At 43.4% G+C, this 15,523-nt stretch overlaps 1 long non-coding RNA gene and 1 pseudogene across 1 annotated transcript in view; one reads left to right on the forward strand and one right to left on the reverse strand.

The window, feature by feature from the left end:
- Positions 1-2,694, forward strand: part of LOC142260561 (uncharacterized) — a 53,824-nt gene extending 51,130 nt beyond the window's left edge. Inside the window, exon 3 of the long non-coding RNA XR_012728672.1 lies at positions 1,616-2,694. This is a non-coding gene — a long non-coding RNA (uncharacterized LOC142260561). The remainder of the gene's footprint in view (positions 1-1,615) is intronic.
- LOC142260560 (germinal-center associated nuclear protein-like) overlaps positions 1,353-15,523 on the reverse strand; it is an 87,937-nt pseudogene continuing 73,766 nt past the window's right edge.

Genomic DNA, 15,523 nt, shown 5'->3' on the forward strand with positions numbered 1-15,523 from the left:
CAGCCGATCACAGAGGTGAGGGGACGGGCAGCCGATCACGGAGGTGAGGGGGCGGGCAGCAGATCACGGGGGTGAGAGGTGAGGGGGAGGGCAGCCGATCACGGGGGTGAGGGGGAGGGCAGCCGATCACGGGGGTGAGAGGTAAGGGGGAGGGCAGCCGATCACAGAGGTGAGGGGACGGGCAGCAGATCACGGAGGTGAGGGGGGGGGGGAGGCAGCAGATCACGGAGGTGAGGGGGCGGGCAGCAGATCACGGAGGTGAGAGGTGGGGGTGCAGGCAGCCAATCAGGGGGGTGAGGGCAGCAGGTCGGGGAGAGCGGTGGCAGATGGAGGAAGGCAGCGGCGGATCGGGAGGCTTTTCGCCGGTTTGATACAGTACAATGGCAGTGCGGCAACTTCCGGGTCCCATGCTCCGGTCTCATGACAGCATGGGACCGGAGCTTGTCGCCCTGCCATTGTACTGTATAAACTGTACTGGCATGCTCCAGGACCGACAAGTAAAGCTGAGAGGGGCGGTCACCGGCCCCAGGTCCACGGTGATTGGAGAGATCGGTCACAAGGCCGGTCTCTCCAATCAGAGCTGCTGGAGCTGGGGGAGGGTGATCCAGCTGAGGTCACCCAACTCCAGCCAATGATCAGTGCTATAGCTGCACTGATCATGGCTGGATTTCAATGTTTCAGCCATTTTCCATGGCTTAAACATTACAGTGGCTGTGATTGGCTGAGCAGCGTAAGTCAGCCAATCACAGTCTCTGTAGGTCCGGGAAGGAGGCACCACCCCTACTGAGGTCAGGCAGAGGTCCCCTCCTTCCTGAATCAGCGGTTTGTGTGAACCAATCACAGTCACCGGGGCCGCGATTTCGCCATGACGGATATATCAGTCATGGGTCTTTAAGTACCAGGGCACCATGACGGATGTATCCGTCAAAGGTCGTGAAGGGGTTAACAACCAAAACACAGGCCTATGTGATGTGCTATTATAAATGCTCTAAAGCCTCATACACAAAATGTCAGTTCCATAGAAAAAAAAAAAAAAAAAGTTGAAACAATGGATCTAGTTTTCAGATACTGTAATCTCAAAAATTGTACAGACTTAAAATTTATTGTATTTCACAATTTAAAAAAATAAAGATACCACATTAAGCGCATAAATTCATGAAATGCTGAAAACTATACATTTTGTATTGCCTTTTATATGTACAAACTGCTAGATAAATAATATGGCATACATATTCAATTCCCAAATCTAACAGTTCTGCAAATCGAAAAATATTCATGGTTATAGAAGAAAAAAAATATTTATTTTTATCGGATCTTGTATTATACTCAAAGAAGGAAATGAACATCTTATAAACCTCTAATAAAGTAATACTACTCCAAATTGATTACAGCAGCTTATTACAACAGAAGTGAATCATTTTCTCAGGCTTCTAGATAGTAATCTGCAAAGTCCAGCACCACTGGCTGTAAATGGGGTCTTATTTCATTGGGTAGCTGCTCTCTTCTTCAATTTTGCCGATATCGAGCAGGGTGCAAACGTGTAAGTTAAAAGCTCTGTCCTCTTGTTGATTCCTTCTCAAATTCACAAATAACTCATTTATTCTGTCTTTCACAGATGGCTGTAGCGAGGAGGAGCGCACAATATGTTCTGGCTTGGTTGGAGAATACTTAGCGCCTCGTGTGGATGACTTCTGCAAGGCTGGAACGATAACTGAATTTTCTAAAGAATCCGACAGAGAAGGGATGGGTAGGTATAAAGGCAGGGAAAGAGATGCGTCTAGAGGTTCTTCCACAAGGAGCTGCTGCAGTTTTTCACTGAATCTGTAATTATAAATTTACACAAATAATTAAAATGATAATTAGGGTAAGGACACGTGGCGATTAAAACGGACCGAGTGGAATGCAATAAAAAAACATGTTACTCTATGGGGCCATTGCCATCTGCGATTATTTTCTCAGCCCTAATCGGACCGAGGAAACAGTCGCAGCATCCAATCCATATTCACTCGCACCCATATAAGTCTATGGGTGTGAGTGAAACATCGCACTGCACACAGATGACACCGGAGTGCAGTGCGATATATGCATCAGCTGGTAATCGAGGAGATGGAGAGACTAATCTCCCTCTTTCCTTCGCAGCTGTGATCCGATCAAAGAATCAGATCACAGTGGCATGACACTCGGCTTGCAGCACAGCAGGAGCTAGCTATTGCATCCGATGCACTCTCATCGGATGCCATACACTTGTGTGGCCTTAGCCTTATTCTACAACTATTTAGATAGTATAGTAAAAGAAAGCTGCTGACTGTTGTGTCGCTAGAATGAAGTGGCCATGGCACAAAAAAGCACCATGCTGCGTTATCTGACAGATTTCTCCGAAGGTCTTACTTGGTGTTGAGGATACAGCCATTAATGTGCCAACAAATGTCAGCATTTTGATTAGAGTTTAGGTCATCCTAAATTTCTTCTTAGAGATAATATTGATGTTCCCTATTTTTATATATGGTCTAGTTTTATAATTAATCGTGTGATCCATGCAGACTTGGTGATTCCTCTCCACTACACTCCCAAGGGTGAGCTGGCTCTCAACTTTGTTTGGTTAGTCTTAGAATTACTCCAATTGAGGGTTACGTCATGTGGATGTATTGTTCTCATTGTCCGTGTCCCTATATAACAATGTGATGAATAGAAGCTTTTGCTGTATTTTATATTTATTTTTAATACTTATTAAAAAAAAAAATAATTTTAAATATTTATTGACTCTGTCACTTTGTAATCTTCAGCCTTCATATTGGCTGATGGGTGTGATATTTGTTCAGCTTTGAAGTGCGGTCTTTATGACCTTCGAGCACATTATATTATACCGGTGACATGTTTTTCCAAAAGGGATTTTTTTGTGTGTGTATAAAAATTCAGAGGTGGTGTATAATCTAAGTGTAATAAATCACCTTCTATCCTCCTCTTTCTCAGCTAAGATTGAGCGGTTTAGCAGGGACGGAAGAGACTTCAGATCAGAAATCTCGGGATTTCTAAAGACCATCTCCGTATCGTTTTCACTGCATACAAAGACTTTGTGTGGGGTTTGAGACGTCTGTAAGGAAGGCTTCCTTTTACAGGGAGAGCTGCAATGTAAGAAAACACAATGGAATAATGAAGTGTCAAACATTTCTGCCAGTATCATCAGGCTATTATACATAATGAAAAAAAAAATATAAAAAAAATCCATTACATGTTAGACTTTACTAGTACGTTCTGATGTGTGGAGAGACGGGCGCTTTCCCATGTGTCCGGATACGTAAAGTCTCTTAAGTCCTCCTCAAAGAAATAGACATAAAAATCCTCTTGGAAAACTGTAAAGAGATAAATAGTAATGGTCTACTTACTAAAGATGATAAAATTACAAGGCCACAATAAAATTATATACACATTTGGAGTTAACAGCTCCTCAACATCTACATTTTGTAGCCAGCAGGTGTTAAAATTTAGAAGATTGATAAAATGCCTTTATTTTACGTTTCCACTTTGCAATTCATGGTCATACTGCCTCCTACTGACAGATCCAACAAGATTATTGAGAGCACAATTACATCCTGCTATACAGTATATGGACTGCAAAAATGTAATAGGACATTGATGACTTACCAACCCTTGTAACCAGTCATATCAAATATATTAGCTAAAGGGGGTTTTCCAAGAATGTAATAAAATGGTCCCCTGTCACATAATTCAAACAGCAGCCCATCATAGTCATATGTCAGGATGGGTTGTAGTTCGATGAAACACTGCTTCTGAGATCTGCATCTCAACTGACAGAAAATCAGTATCGTCTATACATATCGGGCTTAGAAAGCCTGTTACGGCGACAGAAATACATCATCTTGGGTGAATGAGCAGCCTCAGTGCTCTGGGCACAGCCAGCAGAAGAGATTTATTTCTTCTCCTGTCACAGCTCTTCTCTGGCAGCTAACAGAGGTTATGTGTGCTTACAATACAGCTCCTCTGTCAGTTGAGACACAGGCATCGGGAGCTGTGTTTCTTCAGACTGCTTCCCGTCCTGACACAAGACTCGGACAGGCTGCCATTTGTAATAAAACTGCCCTAATCATGTAATTCTTGCTTGGAGAACCTTGTTGATTAGCTATTCAAAGCTCAGTAACCACATTATCATTTTATTGAATGATTCCCAATGCATTACAGAAAAATGTGCAATCTCTGGAAACACCTATACACACTTCTATTTTCGAGCAGATCCGTTACCAGATTTCACAATTCAGACTGCATACATTATTAAGTAGAGCTCTTACGCCTAATGAGGCTGCTATACAATCATTAAAAATCCATCTCAGAGTTAATTGTATAATCCTAAAATTAAAATAAGAAAGTGTCCAGCTAAAAAATGAGAGAGTTCGAGTCCAAGTGTATTTTTTTTTTTAAACATCTTTTTTTATTTATATTTTTAAACATAACATAAAGGGAAGCAATAACTTGTTCAAAGAATTAAACTGTGTACATGAGATTGATATGCTCAACCTTCGTAGTTACAGCCAGGGGTGGGATTCAGCCGGTTCTGTCCGGTTCGGGCAAACCGGTTGTTAAAAGAGCAGCCGATTCCCCGAATCGGCAAGAAACGGCTCCTGCGATCCGGTTCCCTGTATTCACTTGTGTTAGTGTCTCTAAGACACTAGCACAAATGAACCGACGTACCTCCGCGCCACACTTCCGGGTTCAGTGAAGCCTGTCTGCTCCCTGACCTGGCGTGCAACGACACGCTGACACTGCAGAGTGGGGATGTAGCTCCTCCTATTGCCGTCTGTCAGCGTGCAGAGTACCACGGAGGACGGAAGACAGAGGAGAGGCTGCCGGTGCTTGGAGCAGGTAAGCGCTCAGTGAGCCGAAGATGCAGGGAGAGTGGCCGCATAAAGATGGAATCTATATGGGGAGAGGAGCCGCATAAAGATGGGATCTGGAGGGGAAAGGAGCCATATGGGACAGGATCTGCAGGGGAAAAGGAGCACATGGGATGAAATCTGCTGGGTAAAGAGGCCATAATGGGATGGGATCTGCAGGGGAAAGAGGCCATAATGGGATGGGATCTGCAGGGAAAAAAGGCCATAATGGGATGGGATCTGCAGGGGAAAGAGGCCACATGGGATGGGATCTTCCGGGGAAAGAGGCCATAATGGGATGGGATCTGCGGGAAAAGAGGCCACATGGGATGGAATCTTCATGGGAAAAAGGCCATAATGGGATGGGATCTGCAGGGGAAAGAGGCCATAATGGGATGGGAACTGCATGGGAAAGAGGCCATAACGGGATGGGAACTGCATGGGAAAGAGGCTATAATGGGATGGGACCTGCAAGGGAAAAAGGTCATGATGGGATGGGATCTGCAGGGGAAAGAGACCACATGGGATGGGATCTGCAGGGGAAAGAGACCACATGGGTTCAGATATGTAAGGGGAAAGGAGCCACATGGGGTGGGATCTGCACTGGAAAAGCAGCCACATGGGATGGGATCTGTATGGGGAAGGTAGTCTGTTCCAATTTTAGCAGGGCTCCTTTAGTAATAATTTTTAAAAATTGTAAAAAAAAGTTTAATAAAATATGACTGACAGTGACTGGAACAACTGGTGCTGGACAGGAGAGTGACGGTATAGGAGGGGAAGAAGGGGAAAGAGATTATACTTTAAATTACTTGTATTTTTTGGTTGAGGAACGTGTGTGAAGATGGGTGTGGCTAACAAAATGGGTGTGGTAACAGAATGGGTGTGATTTTCAAATGGGCGGGGTCATAGAGAACCTGTTAAAAATTTGAATCCCACCCCTGGTTACAGCCTTTTTAATTTAAGCTATTTAAAAAAAAAAAAAAAAAAAAAAAGAGTATTAACACAAGAGAAAAAAAAAAGGGAAAGACATGTACACAAAGAAACAATGATCAATGAGTGAGAATGTGAATCCTTCCACAATTATGCCTCTGTGATGGTATCAGCCATAGATTCCATATAATGCACATTAAGTAATTGTTGATGTCCCTAATGCCCCAATGTTCCCCCCAGGTCTTCCAGACAGAACCATTCCGTATGGCGAAAAGGACTGACTATTTTCAGAATTTCCTGAGGACTATAGTGGAACCCTATAAACTGTTTCCACAGTGGAAAAAACTTTCCCTGCTGATTTTTCTTTGCTCCTTTCAGCTTCTATCAATTCTAGTCCTAATAATTGTTTCATTTAAGATATTATTGATCCCATTGATGGAATATTTGGTTTAAGCCACTCGCTATCCAAGTGTATTTTAAGAGTTATTGTCTTATCTCCTTAGACAAATATTATTGTATGGTGCTTGTAAAAAAAAGCTCTTTTGCAATTTACTATTAAAATCTCAAGGATAGCGACAAATTTTCACACTTTTTCTCTGTTTACACCTTGTCCTAGGAGACCAACCAGCAATGCTACCTAGCTTGTAAACTGGCAATGAATCTGGCCTGGATTAGGAAGTAATGGCACTCCAACAATCCTGGACAGCTTCAAAAAGATTTTGTGTACTCATCGTAAAATGTCTCTCTGAGCCTTCATTGGGGGGGACACAGGAAAACTATGGGTATATGCTACTGCCACTAGGATGCTAACACTACAAAAAGGTGGGCTCCTCCTCGGTAGGATACACCCACCAACTGGCACAAAGCTATTCAGTTAGTGGTCAAGGAGTAGGAGAAGCAAAAGACTTAACACCAGCTGTCAATAACACAAACTTGAAAGAAAGGGAGAGTACTGTGTCACCCGGAGATGGCTCCCAGAAAGATTTTACAGCGAGTACCCAAAATCTTCTATTCTCTATCGTTTCATTAGGGAACACAGGGAGACCAATGGACATACCAAAGCAGTACTAAGGGTAGGAAGAAGGTAAGGAAAGAAAGGCACATGAATACCGATGAACTTAGGGACAGCAGTTGAACAACTGCCGCTTGCAACACCCTTCTACCTAAACTGGCATAAAATGAGGCATAGGTATGAACCTAGTAAAACTTGGTGACTGTATGTACAAAAAAACAGGTAGCTGCCTTGCAAATGTGCAATGCATTGGACTGATGCCGAACTGCCCAGGAGGCCCCCACTGCCAAAGTGGAATGAGCCAACACCACAGAGGGAAGAGTCCTGTTCTTGGTCTGATACACCTCCGAAATTGGGAAGCAAATCCAAAGGACAATGTTAGCCTTGGAGGCCAGTAGTCTATTCTGGGAGCCTTCAGGAATAGTAAATAAGAAATCCATGCATGTAAAGTGAGTGGCCCTAGAAAGGCATATGCGATTGGCTCTATCCAACTTGTTTACGATTGCTCCAGAGGACCCAAAGGAGAGGGACAAAATGAAGGAAAATATTTTCCTTAAGGTGGAAGGCTGAAACCACCTTAGGAAGAAAGGAAGACACTAGCTGTAAGACTACCTTATTTTGATGAAGAATGAGGAAGGGGGAGCAGCACGAAAGGGCTGCCATCTCAGAAACTTGTCTAAAAGACGTAACGGCTACTAGGAAAGTAATCTTCCAAGATGGAAAGGACAAGGAGACCTGCCAGAGAGGTTCAAAGAGAGGACATAAGAGAGCATCCAAAACCAGACTCGGGTCCCATGGCATCGCTGGAGACTCGTAGAAAGAAACCAATTGAACCATGCCCTGAACAAAAGTCCAAATTTGAGGACAAGAGTCCTGACTTTTTTGCAACAAAATGGACAGAGCAGAGCTTTAACCCTTGCTGGAACTGAGGGCAAGACGAGACTCCAGACCTGACTGTAAGAAGGCAAGAAAGACATGGCAGCAATGTGATTACATTCACACCAACGAAAGAAACAATGAGCTGTAAACAAAAATGTTAAAAAAGAAAACAATAGCTGAAAAATGTAATTAACAGAGAATTGCAAAATGACTTGTTTACAAGCACAATCCCAACAATATTCATCTATGAAGATGGTAATAATGGTTTAAGCTCTGCCCCCAAAACCTGCCCGACAGCTGTAGCTTGTACTTAGCACTGGGACATCTCAGCAGTGGCAGGGAGGAAGTACACTGAGCAGCTGTCAGGTGGGTGGGCAGAGAATCATTTTAAACCTTCGAAAAGGATTCAGCAATAATCATGATGTCAATCAGTTAAAGTATACTGGTCTCATCAGTTCTTAGAGATCTACCTAATAACGCATGTAGTTTGCATTGTGAAATCTGTTGACAGATCGGCTTTAACCACTTCGCGACGTCGGCTGTACAGCAAAGTTGGAAGTGGGTGACATCAACTCCATACTCCACAGGTAATGTCAGTGTATTACAGTCAGGACCTGCCGCTAACAATCGCTCTGCCTGCGATTGCTAAACTGTTAAATCCCACTGTCAAACTGTGTCAGTGGGATTTAAAACACGTTTGCATGAGAACCCGCCAATTTAAACACCACAATCGTGGGTCAACGAGTTGCTATTGCAGCAGCTGGTCTGCTGAAGACTTCCGTGTGCTTGTAATAGCAGAGCTCTGTTGAAACCCTGGCTGTGGAAGGACATTTTCTTGAAGTTCATCACATCAACTGCCGGCAGATCAATGGAGTCTGCAGCACGCTGACAGATCAATGCCGTCCGCCGCGATACCCCTGAGCCCACAGTATCACTGACCCTCCTGACCTTTGACACTCCCTCCAAGCTAGTAGCATCACCGACCCTCTATCCACTGACTCTCCTGAGCAACGACACCCCCTCCTCCAAGTCTGCAGCATTGCCGACTCTCTGTCCACTGAGCCTCCAGAGCCGCGACACCCCCTCCTCTGAGCTCTCAACATCGCCGACCCTCCGTCAACTGACCCTCCTGAGCCGCGACATCCCCTCCTCTGAGCCCGCAGCAACGCAGACCATGCCTCCTGTGACCCTCCTGAGCTGCTCCTCCACCGCCACTCCCCCCTGGCGACCTATTATAAGACACACTAGGATTTTAAAATTTACATTTTTTTTTTCTTATTTTCCTCCTCTAAGTTTGGTGTGTGTCTTATAATCCAGTGCGTCTTATAAAACGAAAAGTATGGTAATTAAAGATCTTTAAGATTATTAAATATTTTGTATAATGCAAAGTATTACTTTTATGTAGAACATGGCGAGATTACCTTTAGATTCGGATATTAAGGGTGGGTCCCAGGCTCTCAGTTTGTGGTTGATGCAGAGAGAAATTAGCTCATCCCATGGAACATCTTGCACAGATGCGTCGCCGGTAATGCATTCCTTTGCAAACCAGTGTTTCTTTAGGTTTCCAAGGAGAAACTGAACTTCAGAGATCAACACCGGAAGTCCAGTTGGTGAGCGAGTGATCTGTGACACGTAGTCCATAATCATGGAGCAAACTGGAACCCAAGGAGCTGTCAGTATGATATTATTGTCATTTTTCATCGATAAAATTAAATTGCACAAATTATACAAGCAAAAACAAGCTACAAATGTTATATTAAATCAGACCTATATGTCAACCCTTTTCTGCTTTAAACCCCAGTCACCCCATTTCTATCTTTTTGCTAACTATGTATACACTTGCTCACCTCCTTGTGGCGGCTTGTCAATTTGTGGAAGCTGAAAAGAAAGTACAGCCTTCTTTAGCCAGGCAAGATGGTTGGGACTGTTCCAATCTGTAGGCGGCATTAAAGAGCTGCCGCTAGAAGATGTGAACTCTGTTACAGGCCAGGACAGATCGGTGAGTTTCTCTGAAGAAACTGTCTCTGCTAGAAATGCAATGGCACCATTGTACAAGTCAATGATGGCAGCAGGATCTTGTGAAGGGAGTCCACATTTCTTCCTTTCCATCTGATCAAGATAAAAGGTATTGCTGAATGCACTGCAAACACCGTCGTCTATGTATTGTCGGAAAGGGAGGCTGCGGAGTTCCAAGGGGCATGGGCAACAAGACAGCAAAAACTGTACAGCAGAGGAGACCTGAGAAAAGGAAAAAGTTAAACAAAGTATTGTGACATCTACCAAGGCATGAGCGTTGAAGCCAATGATTTGGAGAAGGTGAAGACAGACTTGCCGTAGGGCCTTGCTGCAAAGATAGCCCGATGGCATTGTTCGATTCAGTTGCAATATGTCTGATATGCTATAGATGAAATTTGTTGAAACACTTTAATACTAATCTTACCATGTTTGTTCCTTTCATGTCATTTACACCATCAGGTATGGAGAAAACTTTATAATCTGATATTAGTCCGCATGACACCAAGTCTGAAATATGAAGTTCTGAAATAAAAGAAAGATTTTACTGTAATAAAAGAGAAAAACAAAAGTTCTAGAAATTTCTGTTTATTTGTGTGTGTACATTGCTAATAACACTATTTGAGGCCACTATATGACTTGCACTTTTTACCAGTGTTTGCTTTATGTGCAGTTTCTCTCTATATTTCAGTTGCCTCTTAGCTAGTGAGGAGAGACGAGCTGCCATGCTGTGTTGCATACACAGTACATAGAGGCATGATAGGTTCCTGCTTTCCTTTTTCTCTGTAGCATGCAGACAAAGTATCATCAGCATGGAAGAGTGTGTAATCCTAGCTCTGGGTGCAGTAAACACTTAGAAGATTATTAGATCAGTTTTTCAGACTGTATGAGGAGTCCAGGAGGTGCGGAGGAGCACTGTCTCAAAAACGGAGAGAGAAGCATAATTTTCTGCAAAGGTATATTAAGAAAAAACAAATATTTGCATGACCCTAGTCCAATGATCCTATTAGTGGTCCGTTGTCCTTGCACCAAATAACTTGAAAATGGAATAAAAAATGCATAAGAATTGGAAGTGAATGCCGATCTCTCTACAGTGGAACCTCGCTTAACGAGTAACCCACTTAACGAGAATTTCGCTTAACAAGCAAAGCTTTCTGTAAATTTGTAACCCGCTTTACGAGAAAGCTTTGCTGTGCGAGCAAAATCCTCACCTCAGACACTTCTGGTTCCGTACATCCACCGCGCTCTAACCCGCACGCAGTCCACACAAACACACACATGTACGCACAAACACACACATGTACGCACAAACACACACACACAGTATTAGGCTCACCTTACCTTCCATTCCACCGCCGGCCTCATGGTTCTTGTAGTTCCCGGGTACATAGCGACGTGCTCGCGGCGAACTACAAGTACCATGAGGCCGGCGGTGGAACGGAAGGTAAGGTGAGCATATAATATGTGTACCTTCCGTTTCATCGCCGGCCTCCTGGGTCCTGTAGTGCGCCGCTCCGCTCCACTCCAGGCATCTGCATCCGTAGTGACGAAGCAGGAACTTCCTGGTTCCTGTCACCGCTACTCAAAGGCAGCGCGCTGGCCAATCAGAGGCAAGCGGCTCTGCCTTTGACGTCAGCGCTCTGGTAGGAAGTTCCTCCCTCGTCGTTATGGTAACCCAATACACGGCCGGCACCGGAGAACAGCAAGTCCCAGGAGACCGGCGATGGAACAGAAGGTAAGGTGAGCATATAATATGTGCGTTTGCGTGCGTGCTTGTGAGTTTGTGTGTGTTTGTGCATGTGTGGAATGACAGAATAGGGGACAGGATGGGACATTTAACTAGTTGTGGAACGAATCCTCTGCATTGCAATGATTTCCTATGGGAAATCTTGCTCTGCTGAATGAGTAACTTGGTTAACAAGCACAGTCCCAGAACGGATTGTTCTCGTTAAGCAAGGTTCCACTGTATATTGATTCATTGTTGAGTCCATCCTTGGATTCGAGCATGATGGACGGAACAGAGAAGTGTGCCCGCCTGTTTTTCCTATTACATTTGCACCAAATAACTGATCTTACAACGACCTGCAACAACCCTGGTGCCTCTTCTGATTAGTATGTTGCCCCAAGGTCATGTGTGCGGCAGTATAATGATGTTGCATAGGCCTGAAAATGAAAAAGGGTGACGGGGATGTTGCAGGAAAAAGGAGACTGTAATGGTCTGGTTTAAAGGCCTCAAATTATACATGTGGCCACTATAGCAGGATCCTGCAAATCTGTTTGCTCAACACTAACTGCAAAGTTTCTTAAATCCACCTGCAATAGAGAGAGAAGCAAAATTTGTTGAAAGTGACTATTCAAACTGCAGACTCACCTCTCTCTAGAACGGTCTCTGGATCTGTGTAAGTTGAAGGAACCAGGACAGCAAGAGTCGGGGGTGGTTTAAAAGGTTTAGCTTGAAGTAGCTGCTTCAGCTGCAGTAGTGCTGCGATCCAATACACATCTGTATCTGACTGCACAGGTAACAGGAGGAAAATACCACTCGTTCCCAGAAACTGCTTTTGTAGTTCAGCTTGCTCCAAATCATAATCAGTCAGAGGGCCATGTACCACCTTCACAAGAAAAATAGATCAAAAGATGCACAGATTAAAAAAAAGAAAGCCAAGAAAAAATATTTGGGAAACTATGGTAAAGATATTACAGTCAAAAAAAGAATGAAAAAAAAGGAGAAAGAAAGGAAGGAAGAGGATGAGATTATGAATACATTCCTAAATACTGTACATTTAATTAGCAAATCACACATTTGTTGTCTATGGAGCATCTATCGTGCATTAAAAATAACTTAGCTGGTTATACTGACAGAAACCTGTTCTACAAGATCAATAGGACAGATGCCTGTCAGGATATGGAGTAAGAAGCTCTGTCTTGCTTCATGTGCAAGAAGATGCACTCACAGTGGATATTTGATACGAGGAGTGCTGAAGTAAGATGCTGATCACACTGCTGTACACCCCAAATACTGGAGATGTTAAGAGTGCTGAGGTAAGAAGAGGCTGCTCACACTGCTGTCCACCATGTCTATCTGATCTCATATTGGAGATATCGGGAGTGCTGAGGAAAAAGAGGCTGCTCACACTACTGTCCACCAGGTCTATCTGATCTAATACTGGTGGTACCAAAGGTACGGAGGTAAGAAGAGGCTGCTCATACTGCCGTCCACCCTGTCTATCTGATCTAATATTGGAGATATCGGGAGTGCTGAGGAAAAATAAACTATGCTGTTATGATTCAGGGACCGAGGAGGATCAAAAATGCGGAATCCCAAATGGTAATAGAGTGGCTGGAACCTTAACGGATTGCAGACCTAATCCTGACACAACTAAAAGTAGCCGTGGGACGAGCCTACGATGACCTAGTCGTTTCGACACAGCGGGAGAACTAAATATTCTCACAGATAGAGATATAAGAAAGCTAATCTGCCTCAGAGCAGTCCCCAAAGATAGATAGATAGCCCCCCACACGTAAAGGCTACGGTGATATAGAAAAACACAATACAAAGCTAGAAAGGACAGATTCAGCAAAGATGAGGCCCAAACTATCTTTATAGGAAAGGATAGGAAGGAGCAACTGTCTGCAACCGTAAAAAACCCTAATATATACCAGCACTTCTGATATGGAAAAATCCTGAGGTCATACAATCTCTCCCCCACTGTATCAGCACTCTGATGATACTGGGATCCAAAAACAGTAATACAGATGAGGGACTGAATTAATGCCAAGCATGACAAACACAATACCTTGCAGAATCATGGCGCTAAGTATACAGACACTTCTTGGTGGAATGGGATCATTCCCTGCTGGAACTCAACACAGACAAAATAGGAATCAAGCGTTAGTATCAAAGCAGAAAAAAACAACAAGAAAATGGAAATCTGACCCTGATTGCCAGTCTTTCACAGGTGTGTGGCTTTCATTCCACAAATCAACTGCTCCGCCAGCACGGACCACAAGAGGGAGCCCCAAACTGGAAAATGTATTTACAAACACTATGCACACTTCTGACAACCAGGTCTTTCTGATCGAATAGTGGTGGTACCAGGGCTACACAGGTTAAAAAAATAAAAAAAAAAAAAGGCTGCTCACACCGCTGTCCAACATGTCTATCTGATCTAATACTGGTGGTACCAAGGGTACGGAGGTAAAAAAAGGCTACTCACACTGCTCTCCACACTGTCTGTACTGATATTGGAGATATCAGGAGTGCTGAGGAAAAAGAGACTGATCACACTGCTGTCTACCAGGTCTATCTGCTCTATTATTGTTGGTACCATGGGTGCTGAAGTAAGAAGATGCTGCTCACACTACTGTCCAACATGTATATCTGATATAATACTGGTGGTAGCAGAAGCACTGAGATAAGAAGAAGCTGCTCACACTGCTGTCCACCAGGTTTATCCGATCGAATACTGGTGATACTAAGGATACTGAGGTAAGAAGAGGCTTCTCACACTGCTGTACACCATCTTTCCCTCCTATCTCCAGTATTCGGTAAGAATATCCAAGGTAAGCACCTCCTCCTACATATGAAGAGATGGGCAGAGCTTCCTACTGCACATGCTCAGACACCAGTACTATTACGATTTTAGCACTGGTTTTACTGACTATAACATTATGGCAGATATTTTAATGTACTGTAGTGATTGCCTCAACGACAGACAACAAAAGTGAGAATTGCTATATATGAGTGTTTAAGAATAGCTACATAGATAAAAAGAACCTGCAGACAAAAAAGCGCAATAGGGTCTTACCCTGACAGACAGGGGGTGATAAAGCAGATGATCCTACTCACCAAAGATGGTTGTGAAAGGCACAACTCCTGTAACAGCATAAATCCGGATCAAAGGCAGCAGTACACCAGGTGGCTGATAACAGAGAGAAATTGTGGAATGGGGCTTTGTAAACCACGCCAAAGATCACTGATGAAATCTTGGATTAATGTAAACTTTTTATTCTTGCACAGGTTTACGCGTTTCAGGAGACTCTGCTCCCACAATTTCTCTCTGTTATAAGAATAGCTACATAACATTTTTTATTTTTTTAATTCATAGAGAACCTTTGTAAGTAATAATTCCATTTATTGTCCTAATTTTTTTTTCTTTCAGTTTTCTTGACACAAGTTTAAATATATAGCTGATATCCATCTGACGGCCTCACCTTTACACAAACATTCACTCGAACTGGGCGTCCTCCTTGAGACTCGGAGGAGCTGTACTGGGCAAGTGTCTGAACTTGCTGCTTGGGTTCATCCTCCGGCCTGACACCAGCCCAACTGAACTTGGCCTTTAACCACTTAGAAAGAGAACTGCAAAACAGAGCATAAACTGTGTTAAAGGGTGTTCTGTCACTTGTGTTCTACATCAAACAACAGCCATTTACTTACTTTGTGGGATCATCATCATCATTAATTTCAGGGAGGGCAAGAACTACTTTCCAAAAGATGCATTGCTTCCATGAGGGAAGGTGCTTGACAATCAGAGATGGAAGGTCCAGGGGTGTCCACGCAGCATCACTGTATGGCAAGAACATTTAAAAATGTAAAAAACTGATAAATTCCCTTTAAATAAATTCTGTCACCAGGTTTTTGCTACCTCATCTGAAAGCAGCATAAGGTAGGAAAAGACACCCAGAATCCAGCGATGTATCACTTAGTTTACTGGGTTCAATGGCAAGTAAAAAAAGTAAATAGTAGTAGTACATGGAAATAATAAAAGCATACTTGGTTAACATTATTTGATCAAAAAGCATA

Source organism: Anomaloglossus baeobatrachus, unplaced genomic scaffold, assembly GCF_048569485.1.
Source record: "Anomaloglossus baeobatrachus isolate aAnoBae1 unplaced genomic scaffold, aAnoBae1.hap1 Scaffold_133, whole genome shotgun sequence".
Classification (NCBI taxonomy): Eukaryota; Metazoa; Chordata; class Amphibia; order Anura; family Aromobatidae; genus Anomaloglossus; species Anomaloglossus baeobatrachus.